General features: G+C 47.8%; 1 pseudogene; it reads right to left on the reverse strand.

The window, feature by feature from the left end:
- Positions 1-7,050: 7,050 nt before the first annotated feature.
- On the reverse strand, positions 7,051-20,336 carry LOC140615310 (ubiquitin carboxyl-terminal hydrolase 17-like protein 6; annotated as a pseudogene).
- Positions 20,337-20,546: the final 210 nt, after the last annotated feature.

The raw sequence follows: 20,546 nt of genomic DNA on the forward strand, positions 1-20,546 counted from the left end.
AGCGCTCAGGAGTATAAAGGATCAGGCTCTGGGCCAGGCCACGTGCAGACATGCTCATTACCAAGTTAATGGAGGACACTGTGGTGTTTGTGCAAACTGGGGCTCCTCTACTTTCTTTTTCTCTTCTCTTGGTCATGGAGTTATTCACCAGAAAGTAGCAGCATTGCAGGCAGGATGTTTAAGAGACATGGAAGTCAACATGCCTGTGCCAATGTCATTTTTAATGGACTTTTCACAAGCTAAGTCATTTTAAAACACAAGACAGTTATGTTTAAAAACTACTATGTACTGGGCCAAGACAGTCCTGCCTTAGTAGTTTCTGTGAAATCAGGTGCACAGCAGCGGGAAAATCATCTCCTCTCCTATTATGTGAAAGTGAATATGTGGACTGTGATGAATGAGATATTTCTAGGTGTATGATGGAGAGATGATGGAGGAGACATGGATTACAGATAGGTTCTTCAGGGATAGGTGGACAAAACAGTAGATCGAAAAATAGATAGGGAGTAACATTGTTCTTGAGAGCGATTCCTCAGGCCTCCTTCCCTGCTTGGAAGGTCCTAGCCAGAGGTGAATCTTGAGGAGCAATTACTAGCAGGGCAATATTATCAGAAACTTCCTGGCTCCTACAGGGTCACAACCTATCTACTCTTTTCCAAACCAATATTTAACTCTCAGTAGGGCCTCCAGTCTTCCATTGAAAGCCACGATTTCCACAGATGCAGGGGCTGCACAGGGGATGAGCAAGGACTGTGGAGTACTGGAAGCACAGCACATGAAGGATTTTTTCACCTTTCCTCAGAATGCAGTGTCCAGCTGTGCCAACATTAGAGTTGCAAGGTGGGAATACCACGTTCCCAGACCTTCTGTAAATATTCATCGTGCCTCTGCAGCTCTAGCAATTGCACACGCTGCAGCCCAAAGTGTGGAGCTGCACACCTGCCAGCCTGAGCAACTGCACAAAGTGGGGTCCTCCTGGAAGCCTAGGAAAAACTTGTGCTGGCCAGCGTCGCCCCCTGCTGGTCTGAGATCACCGTGCAAGGCTCCTTCCTGTGACTTCCCCCATGGAATGCGAACCAGGTGGGTGGACTTCCTCAGGTGTGGGTAGCACAGGTGGGAGAAGGGCCTCCTGGAGGTGCTGGCCACACCGTGCAGGGAGCTGAATGGGTAATTATGTAGGTTTTCATGAGATAAGATCAAATAATGTGTGCGCTTGTGTGTGTGCGTATGAAAGCACATGTTAATCCAGCAGAAGTTTGGATACCAAAATCTACAGACTGACTTGTATATGTGGATTTTTCTGTGGCTTTTTCCTTCGTCATTCATGCGTGCTGCCCTATTTCCATGTCACTTAAGATTCTTGTCAATTTAGATCAAATCAACAATAAAAGTGACTTCATTGGATGTAGTCATTCAAAATCGAACTCCACTTTGTGAGTTTAAACCCTTTAATTCCAAAAATACTATATCAGTCTTCTTTGATCTGGAATTCCTGGATCCAGGGATGCAAAGGTTGGTAGGTTTTACAAAATGGCTCCAGCCAAAATGACAGACACAGGATTTCAGGGCACAGAGGGAACTATTTAGCCCAGTCTCAGAGTCACACCTGGACCCAGACATGACTGTTGTAGGATAGAGAAAATTGCAGGAAGAGTGACAGGTCATTCATCACTAGAGTTTTCAGGGCAGATGGGGCTTTGGAGGACAGCTTGTGGGGTGGGCAAGGTCTGGTCTTCCTCCAGGTAGACCCTCTTTCCTGAAACAAACCCCCAACACACACAGATACTCGAACAACACACACATCCACACATAAGTGAACGACTCTAAATATTGTCTAAGTAAGACAAATGGTTTTCCACCTGTCTTCAGACCTCATCACTTCTGGATCCAATGTATTTTAACTTTTTGAAGCAAGTGACACATATTTATTTTACATTATAAAAGAGAAGAGGATACTTTCTCCACATGTGTGTGGATTCCTCGGGATAGGAAAACAACCAGCTATGCCCACGCATCCTCTATTAAATAAGCAAAGCTAGAGCCATGAGATGCTGCACATCAGTTAACCAAGAAGAGTATTCTACATCGAATTTGAAATTTCCCAAATTGGACTAAGTGCATTTGACAGAAATTAGGAGGACAGTGACCATTCTGGCTTCCCATCAATGCATCAGTATCTACTGTTGGATATGAACTAAGGTGTTATCATCCTCTAACCCTGCTTCTATGCACATCATAAACTCAAAATAGCTTCATCACAATAATTGTATTCTCATAAAAACTTACAAAAGATATTAGGCGTTGTATATGTACCAACTCCACGAGGAGCCTGACAAATTGATTATTGTTATCTCAAGAATAAATATATTTTAAAACCCAATGAGTTCAAGTCTGTAAATCAGTGGCAAAATTACAATTGAAATGAAAAAATATAGGGAAGGGGCAAGATGGTAGAAGAATTGGGGACCTCAGTTCATCTGGATCCTTGAAGCTAGGTAGATGCTACCAAATCATTGTGAACAGCCAGGAAGTCAACATGACGTTTAATAAAAGACTTGCTGGACCTCTGCAAGTAGAAAAGCAACCACCCTCGGCAAGGTGGGAGATGCGAGACGTGAATCCAAAGCGATACATCAGAAGGCAAATGGCAGGGCAGGCAGTTTACACATCACAGGACTGGGAAAGGAAAGGGCCACGGAGCCCACAATTGTAAGCCTTAGCAATCTGATCTGGTGAGAGACAACCTTGCTTGAAAGGAGCTCAGTTGGTGAAATGGGCAGACACTAGTCCGGACACAGTGTCTCAGAATTCCCAGAATTCCAGAAAGAATGGGGATGCCCGAGGGGGTGGCCTTCCCAAATCCTGGGCTGTGGACACTGGTCATGGTCACCAAGAGTACAAGGGGGCTCTCAGCTCAGTTGGCCGTAAAACTGGAGCCACTTTGCCTAGTCGGCTGACCACTCTCCACCTGGGAATTCTGCAAGGGACGGGGAAGTGGGGACCCTGCGCCTTGCCCTGGGAGAGACAGAGGGTGTAGGTGCACCACCGGGGGACAGCCCTCAGTGCAGGGACCCTGGAACAAACAGTAACAGGGCAACCCTCTCTCTCCTCCAGGCGGATTGGTCTGGGCATCCACCACAGGAGTCTGCAGCATCTGGCACCCCCAGCAGTGACTCCTGCTTGTCCCTGAGAGCTGACTGAAGAGCAGGAGCCTGATCTCTCTGCTCTGAGACTGGAGATCAGATTCCAGCCATTTTGTGCTGGTCTCCTAAAGTGACACAGGGAGCTTTCAGGGAACGAAGCCACACAGGAAAGCCAGAAAGAGCTCACAAGAGCCAGGCCCCATGGCAAGGGGAGGTATAAACCAGACGAGGAACAGACCCCTGAGCATCAGTGCAGCATGCCCCTCCCTCAGAAGATCAGCTCCGAAGATCCCATGAACACCATGTTTATGGACATCAAAAGACTGCGTATCCCGGGTGTGGGACAACACAGTATACAGAATTTGAGCATTTGCCTAATTATTCTCATACCTGCGGTTTAAAATTTTATGATGCTTTTTTGTCTTTTTCCCCTTTTCACCTGGTTTCATATTTTCTCAACTCTGATTTTAAGGCTTTTGTTAACATCAATTTTTTACATTTATATTTTATAGATACATTCTTCATGTTTGGCTTTTTGTCACTGGAATGAATTTTATGGTTCTCCATCTATAAGTTTTGCTTCCTGACAATTTTGAGATTTAGTGTCTCACGCTCATGGTGTATCCATAGCCTATGCCAGTTTGTCCAGATAACTCTGTCTTCCTCCATATCTGGATGGGAGTGGATTTTCCTTTGGGAAGACAGGTTTGGTCTGCTTTGCTTCGCTTTGCTTTGGTTAATGGATGGCAGGGAAGCAAAAGACACGTGAGGTAACTAGAGGGGAGATCACGGGCCTGCTCAGGACTTCTTCAACTAGCCTTTCTCCCTGGTCTCCCTGGGCACATGGAAGGAATCCCCTCAACTGCACATGAAATCCCAATTCTGCTGGAGAGCCCAGCCTTAAGGCCCTTTGCTCATGCCTGCCTGCCTCCTCACCCCTGTGCCCTATATACCTGCAGGTCCAAGAATCCTTAGGCTACTACTAGGTCCAATCCCGATGTCCCCTGTGAGGATATGCCTTTCTACCCTTGGACCTCTGGGATCTTCATAGGCTTCCAGAAGGTAGGGAATGTTTGTTTCCCCACCTATACATCGAGTGGCCAGAAATCAAGAGCCAGGAAGCTGGGTTTTCCTCAGAGGCCATGAGATAGCAATAGGGCAGCATTAATGCGATGAGACAGGGGCTTGAGGCTCAAGGGGCCAGACTCTGACCCTGGTCACATAACGACTGCATGGATGGGAGTTACGGAGGGCTTGGGAGCAGGAGAGGGATCCCAAACCTGCTTCTGTACTGTCCTCTGCCTCTTAAAAATCTAGTGTGCTCATCGAGGAGCTCCTCCACCCTTCAGCTACAGGCATCTGCAGAGAAAGAGAGAGCACCCTTCAATAGGTGCTCTGGAGTGAGGAAAGACCAGTCAGTTGCTCTTCCTAAGAAAGGAATCCTCTCAACACCACTATGGCTTTGTTTGCTTTGGCTTGGTGTGGTATGGTTTTGTTTCCATGGGTTCTCATCAGAGATTTCTGAGAGAGAGAGAGAGAGAGAGAGAGAGAGAGAGAGAGAACTGTAGCCTGGATCTCATGCTAGTTGGACCAACACGGACCCAGTTGTCAAACATTGCTTCCTAAAGCATCTTGAGGGTGAAAAATCTCCATGCCGAGGCCTCAGAAAGGAGTCATCATGATCCAACATTGAAGTGGGTTCCAGAATATGCATAGAGGGAAACCACCAACTCATCCCCTTATAGACCAACGTGTGACCCTGGCCCCTTGCAGTGCACATGGCACCCACACAGGATGCATGGGGATCAATGTTCCCTATACAGCTCTTCATGCAGGAGAGCTGGGTGTACCCTAGACCCTCGATGTCTAAGAATCCCCCGGTCATAACATGCTGCTGTCTCTTCTCAGGTAATTAAGGCTGGAGGAATTAAAATAACTATAGAGAGGTTCAGAAATGCTGAAAAACAACAACAACAACAACAAAAACAACAACAAAACCCCACAAAACAAAATCAAAGAAAGACATGCACACTATTCATTGGTGCTAACATTTTATTAAGGGAAATAAAACACTACACATGACTCGAAGGTGACATTCAAGAACAAAAATGAACTACATGGGTGAAATATTGCCCATCAGAAATCCCACAAAGCTACCACCAGAGAGTCAAGAAAAACTCATGTCAGGAGAGAATACGGCATCCATTTGCAGAGCACACAGTGGGTACGCCATGCTGAATGCCCAAATGCAGACATGCGTAAACCAAAGAGAGCTTAACATCTTAGATTTTATTTCCATTGGAGTGACAAGTGCTCACTCAAATCTCCCTCCATTTCACAGATAATGTATTTCCAGAAGAACAACTTGACATTCCACAGGGAAGACTAGCCTTTGCCACAGCCCATGGATTTCCATAAAGAACAGTACAGTGTGTCTGTTGAGGGGTGGGCATCTGAGCACGGCCCCCAGAAACATGAGAGGCAGGACCCTGTGGGCCTGAAATATTCCATGCAATGCGGCTGAGCAAGTGCCGAATCCCCACATCAGTCCAGGAGTGGACCACGTCCTCAGGTCCACAGACACCCCGTCAGGGTGCAGTGGGGTGGAGGACAAGTGTCCGAAGCCAGGAGCTGGCTCATTCGCTCTCAGTGTCTTCTGAGGATGAGGACACCTGTAGGTCATCGTGGAGGATACTCCAGGGGACATAGTCACAGGCTCCATCTGACATCTGGGTGGCAGGAAGGCCCTGAGCAGGGCCTGGCTTCTCGGGAGGAAGGAATGAGGGAGCTGCTAGGAACCTGGAGCTCCAGCAGCTTCTGTCCAATCTGGTGAAGACCATTCTCAGGGGCTGAGTGGGGGCCAGCACAGAGGGCGGCCGTGGGGACACGGTGCACGGCTGCAGCGTTTCCAGGTGAGGTGTGGCAGGTGTGGGCCGGGTGCCCCTGCTTGGCAGGAGGGCAGGTGTCTTCCGGGTCTGCGGGGGCACGGCTGTGCATCCACGTGCACATATGCTTCCTGGAGGACATAGACTCCCCGAAATCCCCAGGTAGGCTCCCTGGATGCTCCTGGGGGTGTGCTGGGTGGGGCTCCATCGCGCTTTCTTTCGGGGGTTCTGGGTCCTGTCTAGGGGCATCTGGGCACAGTTCTTGCCTGGAGTCTGGAGGGCCATTTGGGAATTGTCTGCCAATGCGTTGCTGACAGCGGGACAGGTGTTCTCCTCAGGATACTTGGGTGGTGCCTGGGTGTGTCCCAGCCCATGGACCTTGGTGCCAGCCTGGGGATCTTCGAGGGAGACTGGGAAGGGCCTCTTGGCTCTCTGCTGCACAACCAGGCTATCAGCCCTGACACAGGGTTGGCGTGCCGGCTGAGGTGTGTCAGCAACCGGCATTTCCTGGACACCAGGAGGTCCACTAGGTGGGCTGAGGCTGACTTTAGGGCTACTGAGAGGAGATGTAGAATGGGACCGGACACGCACGTCAGGGTTCTCAGTACGTGCCTCCGTCATCAGGGAAGGCTCAGGGATAGAAGGCATCCTGGTGGTGTAGACGGGCATCGGCATGTGTGGACGCTGTGGGAAAAGAGAACACACGGGACACCATGAGTGTGGCCTCGGCACCAAGGCAAAAGGAACATTCAGGAAAGAAAGAAACCAACAAATGCCTAAGACCTTCTGAACCACCCCCTCCCCCAGAACAGGGAAAGAAAGAGATGGGATCTGTTGACCTACAAGTAGGGAATCCGGCTCCAGGGCTGGTCCGGAACAAAGGCATGACTGGATGCTGCTGATGCACTTTTGACATCGGGGAGGAACACACAAATTTTAGCCTGACATCGATGCTTCCTCCATTGGACCAGTTCTTCCATCCACTCTGCTCACGAGGCTATAGGAGTCCTGCTGCTGGAGGGTCACAGTGGCAGCTCCTGAGGAGGGATGGGCAGTGGGGGAATGTGTCAGGAAGGACAGCGGCTTGTTCTTCTCTAAGGATGGCATGTGTTCCAGGAGTGTCCGCCAATGACCTTCACATGTCAACAAACCCACTGTTCGCACACATTCAAGGCATAAGGCAACATCATGGGCACCAAGGGAAAAATGGGTGCAAAGACCGGGCCACTCAACTGCCCCTGGTCAGAGTGGAAGTGGAGCCCCGCCCTCCCCCAGGAGGCCAATGGAGCCCAGCGAGTGCCCCACAGAGCACAGCAGCCGGGAAGCAGCGCACACTCACCCTCACATAGTCACAAGATTCTGTGCCTTCCTTCCAGGTGCGCTTCTGCTCCTCTCGGGGTCTCCTGGGGAACCTCTGGAGCAGGGCCTTCCTCTGCTCGGCTTCTTGCCTGCACAAGAAATCAAAGCATGGAAAGGAGAAGGAACTCCCTTCCCTGTCTTCCAGCTGGACACCAGGTCCGGGCTTGGGCCAACATGGTCTTTTCCCTACTCCGCCATTTGACGCCCACGCCTGCCCCTCACCCTGACTAAAGTGAGCCCACCAGGTCGTCCAGGCAGTTTCTCTCATTCAGAGCCTATGAGAGAGTTTGCCTTATATTGTGCCAAGCTCCATACATTCACTGGTGCAGGCACACTGCTCCAGCCACAAAACCCCACACCAAGTCAGCAAGGACAGCACCATCAGCCAAATGTGGTCCCTGTTAGCCTGGGAGCTCCTCTGCCTGCCTCGCCTCTCCTGACTCTGCCCGCACGCAGCAGGGCACACAGTGTGCTTGCGCACAGACACGGTGTCTATCGGTCTCATCCCTGGCATTCGGGTCAGCAAGCCCCATTACTCACCTTCGTCTCTCTACTTTCTCCCTCTCAGCCTGGTTCAACAGCCCAGCCTGGTGCCGCTGGTCCCGCTGACTCCACGGCTCCACGTTCTCCTTCAGCCTCCTGGAGCCCAAGGCCACGGGAATGAGGGTTGCGCCCCAGTGTTTTATGGGGCATCTGGTGCTTGATGCCTTGTGTCCAAAGGCCCCACAGTCCCTGCACTTTACCTGGGGGAGGAAGGGGGAGGAGTCAGTGCATCCATTCAAATGCCAGTGAACCTGCCAAGCACACCAATGGGAGGCCATCCTCAGGGTGTGGCACATGGGTTGAGGACAGGGGACATCCTATCTGGCTAGTGAGGTGCCAGCATAGTGAAGACCTCAGGATGCTTCCTCCACAGCCCATGGAAAGGGGAGGGGAGGGGAGGGGAGGGGAGAAGGCATTGGAGGTGTCAGGTTGAAGACAGGTGGAAGCATCATTAAGATTAAGATTCGGGAATCTTAATCTGAAGGCTGAATCTGATCTTATGGTGCCCTGGGGCTGATGCTCAGAGCCTCTGAGTGTCCCAATGTGTAGCCTGGGGCATTTCCTGCCCATGTCACATTGGACAACTGAGTCTGGGCCATGATCTTCTGGGAGCCTAGCCTGTCTCAAGACTCCTGGCAGAGCTCCTGCTTCAAAACCCATGCCAGCCTCCACACTTACCCTGGGATCCTCCTCCTCTGGTCTGGGAACTCTGAGGGCCAGTCCTGCTGTCTGTGGCCTCTTGCCCTTCTGGGCTCTCAAGGGTCTGTTGGGCCCAAGCTGGGTGTGACGCGCCGCCATCAGTCCCACGTCCTGGAGGGACAAGTCAGTCTGCTTCGGGGATGGGTTTCGGGTAGCCTGAGGCAAAAGAAACAAGTGAGTCCTATTCACCATGACATCGGCCTCCTCCCTGTACCGTCTTACCAAGGAGGCATTAGCGAGTGTCAGGACATTTGTGCCAAACACACAATTCCCACTGTCTCTTCTCTTTCCTCCTTCCTGTCTACACCCTCCTGGCCAAGCCACATCCCCGCTCTGAGGAAGCCCACCCTGGAGGCTCAGGGACTCTTGTTGACACTATCATTAAGTCTCTCCAAATCCCCTGTGGAAACAAAACCAGGGACGAGACCTCTCCCGATTGAGGCCGAGTGGGATCCACCATGGAGCACGCAAAAGGCAAAAGCATCGGGAAAGTGGGCTTCCCTCTCTCATATCTGAATGCCCCTTGGGACGCCAGAGGAAGCCATAGTTAAGTCCAGATACACTGGGAAAACACATTCCCCTCTACTCCATGGGAAGCTGCCCATCTGAGCACTTCCATTCCATGTGTTCGTGGCAGTGCCCCTAATTAACTGCCATCGAAACTTTGGGAAGTGAATTTATTTTCACCTTGCGAACCAGGTAATTCTTCTATTGAAAAAAAAGTCAGTTATTTATGGGAGAGAGAGAGAGAGTGTGTGTGTGTGTGTGTGTGTGTGTGTGTGTGTAAGGGAGAGTGATCACCTGAGCTGTATGGACAGAGGGAGAAGCAGACACTCCCTGGGCAGGAAACCCAGTGAGCGCCTGGATTCATCTCCAGAGCCTGAGATCATGACCTGACCCAAGTCAGACCCTGAAACAATGGAGCTGCGCAGGCGCCCTGATCCTGTGTCTTCTCTAGGTCTGCAGTGCCCACTGAGACATTTACAGGCCTTCTGTCCCTGCTCGTCTACCACCCCACACCAATGTGACACTCGAGGCCCCATTCCATTGGCATTGGAACCTCCGGGTGTCCTGGGCATTCACAGCCATGCCTTGGCTCAGTCCCTGCTCTTAGAACATGTTTGACCAGAAAGAGTCCTTAACCCATGGAGGAAGGGCCAATCCATCCACCATTTCCTCACTGTCCCATTATTCGCTCAGGAAAGGTAGGACCAGTGGTCCGAAAACTCACCTGAAGTGCAACTGTTGTCCTCACGCCTGTCAGGAGATGCTGGGAAAGGTCCTGGACAGGCTCCACTGCAGGAGATGGTGTGTCTTGTGGGAGAGAGGGATGGTGAGGAATGGCCACTTCCGTTGCTCCCTGACTTTTATACTGCTCCGAGGTCACGTGACGTTTCAACCACTTGAAAGACATCCATCTAATCCTCTTAGCTGCAGCAGGGTTTGAGCCAATCAGCAGCTGCAAGGAAGCTAATGATGCCCTCATCAGAAAGATTTCTATGACTCTGTGTATGTGCCTGTGTGTGTGTGTGTGTCTGGGTGTGAATGGAGATGTAGGTCCATGCGGATTTGGTGGATACCAAAATTTCTGCAAGTGAAATTATATTGATATATTTCAGCGTGGGAATTAACCTCAGGACTCACGGTTCCTGAACTATTTGTATTTTGCCAGCACTTCTGCTCAATTTAGAGCTAATAGCAATAAGAATGGGGTCACACTTTGAGGTTATTCATAATGTAATATCCTTTTTGTCAATTAACTTTCAGTTAAAAACTGAAATATCATAAAGAGCAAAAGCTTCCAATCGGCACTAATCACTTGATTGGATTAAGGGATTTGGGAGTGGTCCCTTTCTCATAGAGACCTATCAGGCCAGCCCACCTCCTCATCTTGCCTCCCTCAACAGACAGCACCTTCAGGTCTTTCTCAACCTCCCTAACAGCAGCCCCTGCACCTTTCTGAACAGAATTTGATCCGAGTTTCCATGTTGAATGGATACCTTTATGAATGTCCTTTTTCTTCTTGAGTAACTTCAAGTGAGTGAAGGAGAGTTAGACGTTAGTGCTCTAGAACAGGGAAGATCTCTTTCCCAAAGGAGCTCAGGTATCCCAGGGGAACGCCTTCTCCTCACCAGTCAGAGGCTTTGAGGCTGTAACCAATTATTTGGGGTATATGGTGTCCATGCTTTGCTTCTGCACTTCCATCTCTCTCAACTATGATCTCAATCTACAAAGATTATGAAGGTTTTGATGAATACCAGTATCTGCCTAGGTGTGGCCTGGGTCCACCACAAGAGAAATCCTCTGGCTGGTTTTATGCTTTTGGGATACATTCCTTTGAACTCCGTTTCCTACAAGAGTCTATATCCTAAATGCAGTGTTTATATGCCTCATTTTAACTGTTCCTCAGGGAATTCCACCCCAATATCCTTTATATTCTCTTGATTCAGTTGGAGTACGTTGTAGGCTTGTGCCTTTTTCCACATTACTGAGTAACACTGGACTCCACAGATCTAATTGACTTGGATGTGGGAACATTGATGCAAAGATGCAAACATGTTTCATTGTTTGTTTCTTGTTTAAGATGATAGATGATAGATAGATAGATAGATAGATGATAGATAGATAGATAGATGATAGATAGATTTGAGACAAGAAGAGACCAGAGAGAAACCACAGAGTAGCAGGAGAGTGGGGGCTGAAAAATAGAGGGAGAGAGATTCTCAAGGAGATTACCCAGCAGCCATGCTGCTGGGTGCTGAGCTGCCTCCCACATTCCTGAGACCAACGTGTTTCACATTATTTTTCATTTCCAGTTAAGAAGCATAGGACACTAAGGCCCTTGACCAGACATTATCTAGAACACCTCAACTGCCAAAGCAGCCACATTGGAAGGAATTGGCATCGGATTCCTTCCTGACAGTGGGGCTTTTCCTTATCCACTACTGTCTCACGTCTATGAACCAGAGTATCTTCACTCCCTTGCTCTTACTCTGTGTGGGATTTCTTAAAATTCCATTCTCTCCCTGAGTTCCCTTCCTTGTTTATGGAGTCTTCAGGTACCATGTTTCCTTGAATTCTTTGCTTCTGTATGATCCCTGGCATGTGAGACCCAACATGCTAGAGCCACCACATGGAACTGGTTTACTTAGATGTCTCCAAATGGAACAATCCCGAATGCAACAAAATGTATTGTTTCCATAAGGGTTCCAAATTGTGTATCACACAATCACTAAAAATTTTAAAGACAGGATTAGCTCTGTCCACTGCCAGAAGAGTGAATGCAATGGCTTCTGCTAAAGAAACTAAAATACTGTATTGAAACCTCCTCATCTCGCCCTCTGGTAACAGGAGGCTAATGCATTTTATGTCTCCTTATCACCACTCGGTTGGGTTTCTTGTCCCAGTAAAATGAGCACTTTTAATAATATAACTGTGGAATGGATTGTTCCTATCTCCATGCCTTTACTGTGGTTGATTACCAACAGTGGAGAGGCAGAGGTAAGATGTGGTCCATCTGTGGTATCTTCTATTAGAGCAGTTGGTAATGGGATAATGCATTCCCCATGTGAGGAGGCAATCTCCCTAGAAGCTGTTTCCACAAGTCTCCTGCATGAGCTCAAACCTGTTACGACACACACATGTCCCCTAGGATATCTCCTGTGAAAAGCCCTGACTTTGTTTTCTCCTGCTGGACAACACAAAAGCTCAGGAAGGGAAGTCAAGTAATCCCTTCAGCTTACATCCACCCACCATGGCCAGGAACCTACCCTCGTTGTCAACCTCACAGACCACTGATTCAATGTGGCCTCCCAGATTAAGCCTCCACATACCGCCATGGAATCTAGCCTGGGGCTGTCCCCAAATCCCAGTTTCAGCCCAGATCCCTATTGTGAAAACATTTCCAGCCTGACATCTTGCAAAAGGTTGATGGAGCCAGGACTCAACTCATTGTCACCTGGAAACAGGTTGGAGGTCTCCCTAGAACTGCATCCAGGATTGGCAATTCCGGGTTCCCTGGAAAGGACTGGGGAATCTGTTCTGTGGGAGGCTATGCAGATTCTTCGGTCTGTCCTCCTGACTAATAGATCTTGATATAGAGTGAAACCCCTTAAGTGACTAATGGATACCTGGACAGGATGAGCATTGACCTCCAGACACCTACTCAGAGAATTCATCTGCTGACTGTCCAGCCTCCACAGTCCCCACAATGTGCTATCCAACCATCTCCTGGTCATCCCTCCCAGGTGTCTCTACTAGCCTTGGCCAGAGATGGTGTGCTCCTGGTTCAAATCTACTCCCCCCACCTAATTTTTCACACACACTTCTTCCTGGTCAGAGCCCTCATAACTGAAGAGACCCTGAAGAATAATGTGCCCATGTCCCATTGCATGTCCTCTTAAATGGCTCCTGGCGCTTCCCCTATATTAATCCAGTGAGTAGGAGTGAGACATTCCCATAGAGGGAGGATATGAATTTAGGTTGCTGGTGACCTAGATGTGGCTGCGGGAATTCCACTCAGGGTAAACAGGCAAAGAAGCCTCTGTGAGGAGCCAGCCTGGAAATAAAATAATTATTTCAAATATCTGAAATACTGGGGAGTAAAAGCATGCACACCAAATCATATGTTGCAGTCTTCTATTAAGAATAAAAAAAACACACAACTGCCTAATAACATTTTATTTTTATTTTTTTATTTTTTTTTTTTTGCCTAATAACATTTTAGATCAAAAATGAACAAAGCAGATGCAATATTCCCCATAACAATTTCAGAAAAATAATATCAACAAGTACAGAAAATGTCTTCTAGGAGAAAACATGGTATAATTTGCAGATCTCTGGATGGGATCTTTTTCTAAATCAGAAATTCAGACATTTGTAAAACAGTTTCAGATTAACTTGTTTACTTCTGTTTACAACCAATGTACAAATTGCCAGGATGATTTACCTACATTTTTTAGAAAATGTATTTCAGTAAGACAAACTTGACATTCTGGATTGGTAAGCACCCTTTGAGATTCCCATATATATACCTAACGAAAAACTGCAGTGTCTGTGTAGTGGGGGGAGTATATGTGTAGGCGCCCAAAAGCATAACACGTAGCACATTGTGGACTTGACCATTTCCAACTAGTTCAGCGGAGGAATTGCTGGTTCACCATATCAGTCCAGGAGGGGGACATATCCTTATTCCAACAGACTCCTCCTGAGGGTCCTCTTCTATGAAAGACAAGTCTCCCAGTCCATGAGCTGTCTCATTCCCTATGACAGTCTTCAGAGGACGAGGATACCTACAGGTCTTCTTAGGAAACTCTAGCAAACACATACACAGAGGTTCCCTCACTCTTTATGACACGATAAACTGTATTTGTAAAAAAAAAAAAAAAAAAATTCCCAGACATGAAAGAAACCGTGACACTTTCTATCTCTAATCTGCCTCTGTTACATGAAAATCTACAAAAAAGTGTGATTTCTTCTGCACAGTTCCTATTGTCCCTTACTTTCCAGTAAGGGTGGCATGTCCAAGTTTGAATACAGAGTGAACATACATTATGATGAGATGTCACAACTGCACATCTATGGTCACACTCAGAAGCTTTTGGTTATCATGTGATAATTTTCATTCTACAATCAATTTGTCAATTACTTCTGTAAGAAATAGAATGATAACACAGAGCACCTATATCCTGACCTCAAAAACCATTTTGCTAGATTCGTGAACTTGGCACTGTTTTTCTGAGGTATCAACCCAGGTCCAAATGTGAATTTGAACTGGTCTGAAATCCAGAGTCCACTTCTTCTGTGGCAGGAGGTGCCACATAGCAGACGGTAGCAAAATATTCATAGAAACTTATGTTCAGTGGGAGGCTGGGCATTTCCCCTTGGAATAAGAGTCCCTGTCAGTTTCCTTCTCTGCCGTCTTAATGTAGGAGATAGTGAAGGGAACATAATACATTCAATGAGATTCAATCAGGCTGGATGCAGTTATCTCCCCAAAATAAGCATTTAATTCCTTTCTTACCATTTCCAAGCAATGACCAAAACACATCGCTGGCAAGGCCCCACGCATGCTTCTGTTCAGGCAAATATTCTTTTGATATAAACAGAAGATAAGCAATGGGAAGTGCGGAGCATGACGAGAGGGTCGAATATACTTCAAATCCAGGTCCTCAGCATCATATCCACTCTCAATCCTGACTGCTCACTGCCTCTCACCTGCAAGTTGCCCCTACTCTCCCCAAGGCTGAAGGAGAGGCCGGTTCCTGGATAGACCCCATATGAATCCACACTATTCCAATATAAGATCATGACAATGAACCCGCTTTAAAAGTCAGTGTCCTCTAGTTTCAGTCGAAGGCCATAGCCCATGAACACACCCAGATAGATGGTTCTTCCATACATACAGAACACACATTTCACACAACACCAAATATTTCCAGTGTGGGACTGTGTTCGGGTTTGGTGAGTGAGTGACACCGTGTGTGTGTGTGTCTGCGTGTGTGTGCGCACGCGCCCATGTGCAACAGAGTTAGTAGACACATCCCTGCACTGCTTCCCCAGACCTCTGTCCCTTCTTGCTCGTCCTCTTTGTTGGTCTGGCTCTCCCTGGCACATGCGGGACTTTGGCCACGTCCCCGGCCACGTGAGGTGGGATCATCCCAGCTGCAGTGTGGAGCAGGTCCATGGTTTGCTGAGGATGATTCTTGGGCATCTCATGTCTGTATTTGGAGTGTTGAAGGATGACTGCATTCTCAGGAAGAGCAATTTCTCTTCTCCTGACATGAAGTTCAGGCTTAGGTCGGTTGCGTTCTTGGAGGCATCTCCCCTGGTCTAATGTGGTTTGTTGCCTTGAGGTCTCTTCCCCGTGCTCCTCCGACTCAGCAAGGTTCACAGTGGGATCCCTTGTGCTCTCTCCTGAGGCCTCACCCACCTCTGCGGGGTCTGCCTCGGGGATACGATTCCTCCCTCGACTGACCCACTCACAAGGTCTCTTTCCATATCGGTCTTCTGCATATAAAAGAGGACATAGGCAAGTTGGCGCAGGGCACAAGTCACAACGCAGGCGCTGACCTTAGCATCATCCATTTTATGCCACTGGCCGTTTCCTGCCTTTACGAAACAGAAATAACGTCCGCTGTGGCAACTCCACCCAGCATGCACCAGCACGGCATAGAGCACATAAACCAAGGGTCCTGCCCTCTGCTCAGACAGGGAGTGTTGCATGTCAAGGCACTCAGGATATTGCATCTCCTTAGTCATTTTGTTGCCTGTGAAGTCTGAGAATCGTTTCAAGACCAGGATGAGGACTTTTGCACAACTGTGCCAAGTCAACACCTTGGACGCAGGCACTTTCTCTAGACACTTACTACAATGGTAGGCATTTTCACCTTCAAGCATTTCGGGCTTCACCAACTGCTCCAAAGCTTGGCTGACACTCTGAGCAGCCCCGATGTCCAGGCTGATGTCCAGGTAAGGTTCCAGAGTGCTGGAAATGCCTTGGCAGTGGAGACACTGGATTTGTGACCTCCAGTACCCCCCAAAGATATGCTGGATGAGGGTGCTGTCCTGAGCATGCTGAGAGTCTGAGGGCTTGTCTTCAGGCAAGCATGCTTGCTGCATTGCATCCAGAATGAACATGAGATACTCATGGGCATCTTCTTGCTTGTGTGTGTGGAAGGCGGCAAGCAGGAGTGGAAGGGGTCGGAGCACACGTCCAGGATGGCAGAGAACCCGGGTCATGTGAGCCTGCAGAGTACACAGCATGCAGGATGTCTGCTTCCTACAGGCTGTCCTGTGCTTCTGGGACAGCACGTAGCTGGCAAGGGGCTCTGTGTAGGTCAGACACTGTAGGGTTGCATTCACGTAGCAAGTATTCCCCATGTTCTGAAGCCCAGCTCCCACCTGGGAAAGATCCTCCCAACTCAGAGGCGTCTTGGTGGGAGGCCGCCCTGCTGATGTGGGAGCCAAAGGATCAGTCAGGGAGGAGAGTGTCTTTGATGCAGGGGATGTCTTCTCAGGCAGAGAGGGTCCTCCGTGGACTTCAGCACCACCTCTCTTTGACCAGCATGATTAGGGTTTGGGAGAGTCGTTGAACTGAGACTCCTCTGAGCGGTGGAGGTAGGCAGCGTCCATGTCGGCAGAAACAGTGTCCACAAGATAAATTCAACCAGGAGCTTCAGGTCACAAAGGGATGCTTCTCTCACTGAGCCAGTTTCCAAATGGCAGATAGTGACCCTCACCTCCACCTTTTATGGCTTTTGGGCCCTGGGATAAGGCACAAAATCCTCTAATCCACTGGAATCGCTTGATTGGATTACAGGATTTGGGTGTGGTCCCTTTCTCATAGAGAACATTCAGGTCAGCCCACCTCCTAATCTTGCCTCTGAAAACAGCCAACACATTCAGATTCTTCTCAACCTCTTTAAGTGTCCCTGCACCTTTCTGAACAGAATTTGTTCAGAGTTTCTATGTTCAAAGGAAATCTTTTTGAAAGTCCTTTTCCTTTGACTAACCGCAAGGGAGCCAAGGAGTGTCAGATGTCAGTCCTGTAGGACAGGGAAGCTCACTTTCCCAAAGGAGCTGAGATATCACATAGGAACACGTTCTCCTCACCAGCCAGAATGTTTGTAGCTGTAACCAATTATTTGGGAACGTGGCATCCATTGCTTTGCTTCTACACCTTCATCTCTCTCTACTATGATTCCAATATACAAAGATTATGAAGGTTTAGATGAATATCATTTTCTGCTTAGGTGTGTCTCGGGTCTACAACAAGAGAAATTCTCTGGCTGGTTCTATGCTTTGGGAAAGATTCCTTTAAAACTCCTTTTCCTGCAAGTCTATATCTTAAATCCAGTTTTTATATGCCTAATTTTAACTGTTCCTCAGGTAATTCTACACCAATATCCATTATATACTTTTGATTTAATTGGAGTATGTTGTAGGCTTGCACATTTTTTACACATTATGGTTTTGGCAGTTGTAGATGCAGGGAGGAAGGCACTGCGGTGGCTCGTGGTTTGGAAATGCCATTATGGTTTATTCTGCTTACAGAATTAGTAGTGTCTGCTGAAAATTTTGAGTCGACAAGACAATTAATTCCTTCTTGTGACCATGACCTTTTCCAGTTTATGAATTTGGGTAAGTCTTAGGAAAGGTGGAAACCTAAGTCCATTTGTCTTCTTTACTAAACAGAGGCCAAGAACAACAGGAGCATTTTGCCAGGCCTTGGTCAGTGACTGGGCTTCAGAAACACTGGGGCCCTGCTGAATTCTTGACGTTCACTTGTCATCACTGGACACTAAGAGAATAAAAGTGTCATCTTTGACACCACCATGTTTTAGGATATTTATTCTGTAATCACGGAGTCCAAAAAAATTTTGTGTAGGATGCTCTTTATGATATCTCCGTTTTTAACTGGAAGTTTTAATTGACAAAATGAATGTTACATCATGAATATCCTCAAACTTTGACCCCATTTTCATTGCCATTAGCTCTAAATCGAGCAGAAGTGTTGGTAAAATACCAATAGTCAGGAAACAGGAGTCCTGAGGTTAATTCCCACGCTAAAATGTACCACTATGATTTCACTTGCAGAAATTTTGGTATCCACCAAATCCGCATGGACTTACATCTCCATTCAGAGACACACACACAGGCACACACACATAGAGCCCACCCGCTGTGGGCTCTGCAAATGGACATTGTTTTCTCCTGAGATGGGTTTTTCTTGTGTCAATGCTGGTAGCTTTGCGGGAACTGTGATCGTCAATATTTAACCCATGCAGCTTGTTTATTCTTTAGTGTTAATTTAGAATTGTGTGTAGTGTTTTATGTCCCTTAATAAAATATTAGCACAGATGAATAGCGTGCATGTCTTGCTTTTGATCTTGTTTTGTGGGGGGGTTTTCTCGGCATTTCTGAACCTCTCTATAATTATATTAATTCCATTAATTCCTCCAGCCTTAGTTACCTGAGGGGAGACAGCAGCTTGATCGGTTCAGGGAATACGTAGACATTGAGGATCTCCTGCACACCCAGGGTTCTGCGTGAAGTACTGCATAGGGAACATTGATCCCTGAGCATCCAGGGTGGGTGCCATTAGCACCACACGGGGCCTCGGTTGCACGTTGGTCTGTAATGGGACGAGTTGACGGTTGTCCTCTATACATATCCCAAAACCCACTTCAATGTTGGTTCATGCTGCCTCCTTCCTGAGGCCTGGGCATGGAGATTTTTCACCCTCCAGATGATTTCCCAAGGAGACAATGTTTGACAAGTGGGCACATAATGGTCCAATAACACGAGACCCAGGACTGGTTGCTTCCTTCTGACTCTCTCTCTCTTTCTCTCTCTGTCTCTCATCCTCAGGCATATCTCTGATGTGGGCTCATGGAAACAAAACAATACAACACCATGTGAAACCAAACCAAATGAAACTAAATGAAACAAAACCAAATCAAACCAAACCAAACCAAACCAAACCAAACCAAAGCACATCCATTGTCGTGTTGAGAGAATTTCTTTTTTTAGGAAAAACAACTGACTGCTCTTTCCTCACTCCAGAGCACATGTTTAAGGGTGTTCCCTCTCTCTGTGCAGATGCCTGTAGGTGGAGGGTAGAGGAGCTCCTGGATGAGCGCACTGGGCTTTTAAAAGTCAGAGGTCAGTAGAGAAGCCATGGTTTGGGATCCTTCTCCTGCCCCCAAGGCCTAAGTAACTCCCATTCATGCAATCATTAAGTGACCCAGGTCAGAGTCTGGTCCCTTGAGCCTTGGGCCCCGGTCTCATCCCATGAACACTTCCCTATTGCTATCTCACGGCTTCTGACGAAAATGCGGCTTCTTGGGCACTCAAGGGATGCGTGCAGTAATAGAAATGTTCCCTACTTTCTGGAAGCCTATGAAGATCCCAGAGGTCCAAGGGTAGAAAGGCCTATCCTCACAGGGGATGTTGGGATTGGAGCTAGTGAAGTAGCCTAAGGAGTCTTGAACCTGCAGATATATAGGGTACAGGGGTGAGGAGACAGGCAGGCGTGAGCAAAGGGCCATAAGGCTGGGTTCTCCATCAGAATTGGCACTTCATGTACAGTTGAGGGGATTCATTCCATGTGACCAGGGAGACCAGGGAGAAAGGCTAGCTGAAGAAGTCCTGAGCAGGCCCGTGCTCTCCCCTCTAGTCACCTCACGTGTCTTTTACTTCCCCGCCATCCATTAACCAAAGCAAAGCAAAGCAAAGCAAAGCAAAGCAGACCAAACCTGTCTTCCCAAAGGAAAATCCACTCCCATCCAGATATGGAGGAAGACAGAGTTGTCTGGACAAACTGGCATAGGTTATGGATACACCATGAGCGTGAGACACTAAACCTCAAAATTGTCAAGAAGCAAAACTTATAGATGGAGAACCATAAAATTCATTCCAGTGACAAAAAGGCAAACATGAAGAATGTATCTATAAAATAAAAATGTAAAAAAATTGATGTTAACAAAAGCCTTAAAATCAGAGTTGAGAAAATATGAAACCAGGTGAAAAGGGGAAAAACACAAAAAAGCATCGTATAATTTTAAACCGCAGGTATAGGAATCATTAGGTAAATGCTCAAATTCTGTATACTGTGTTGTCCCACACCCGGGATACGCAGTCCTTTGATGTCCATAAACATGGTGTTCATGGGATCTTCGGAGCTGATCTTCCGGGGGAGGGGCATGCTGCACTGATGCACAGTGGTCTGTTGCTCATCTGGTTTACACCTCCCCTTGCCACGGGGTCTGGCTCATTGTGAGCTCTTTCTGGTTTTCCTGTGTGGCTTCATTCCCTGAAAGCTCCCTGTGCCACTTTAGGAGACCAGCACAAAATGGCTGGAATCTGATCTCCAGTCTCAGAGCAGAGAGATCAGGCTCCTGCTCTTCAGTCAGCT

Source organism: Canis lupus, chromosome 23 (genome assembly GCF_048164855.1).
Source record: "Canis lupus baileyi chromosome 23, mCanLup2.hap1, whole genome shotgun sequence".
NCBI lineage: Eukaryota > Metazoa > Chordata > Mammalia > Carnivora > Canidae > Canis > Canis lupus.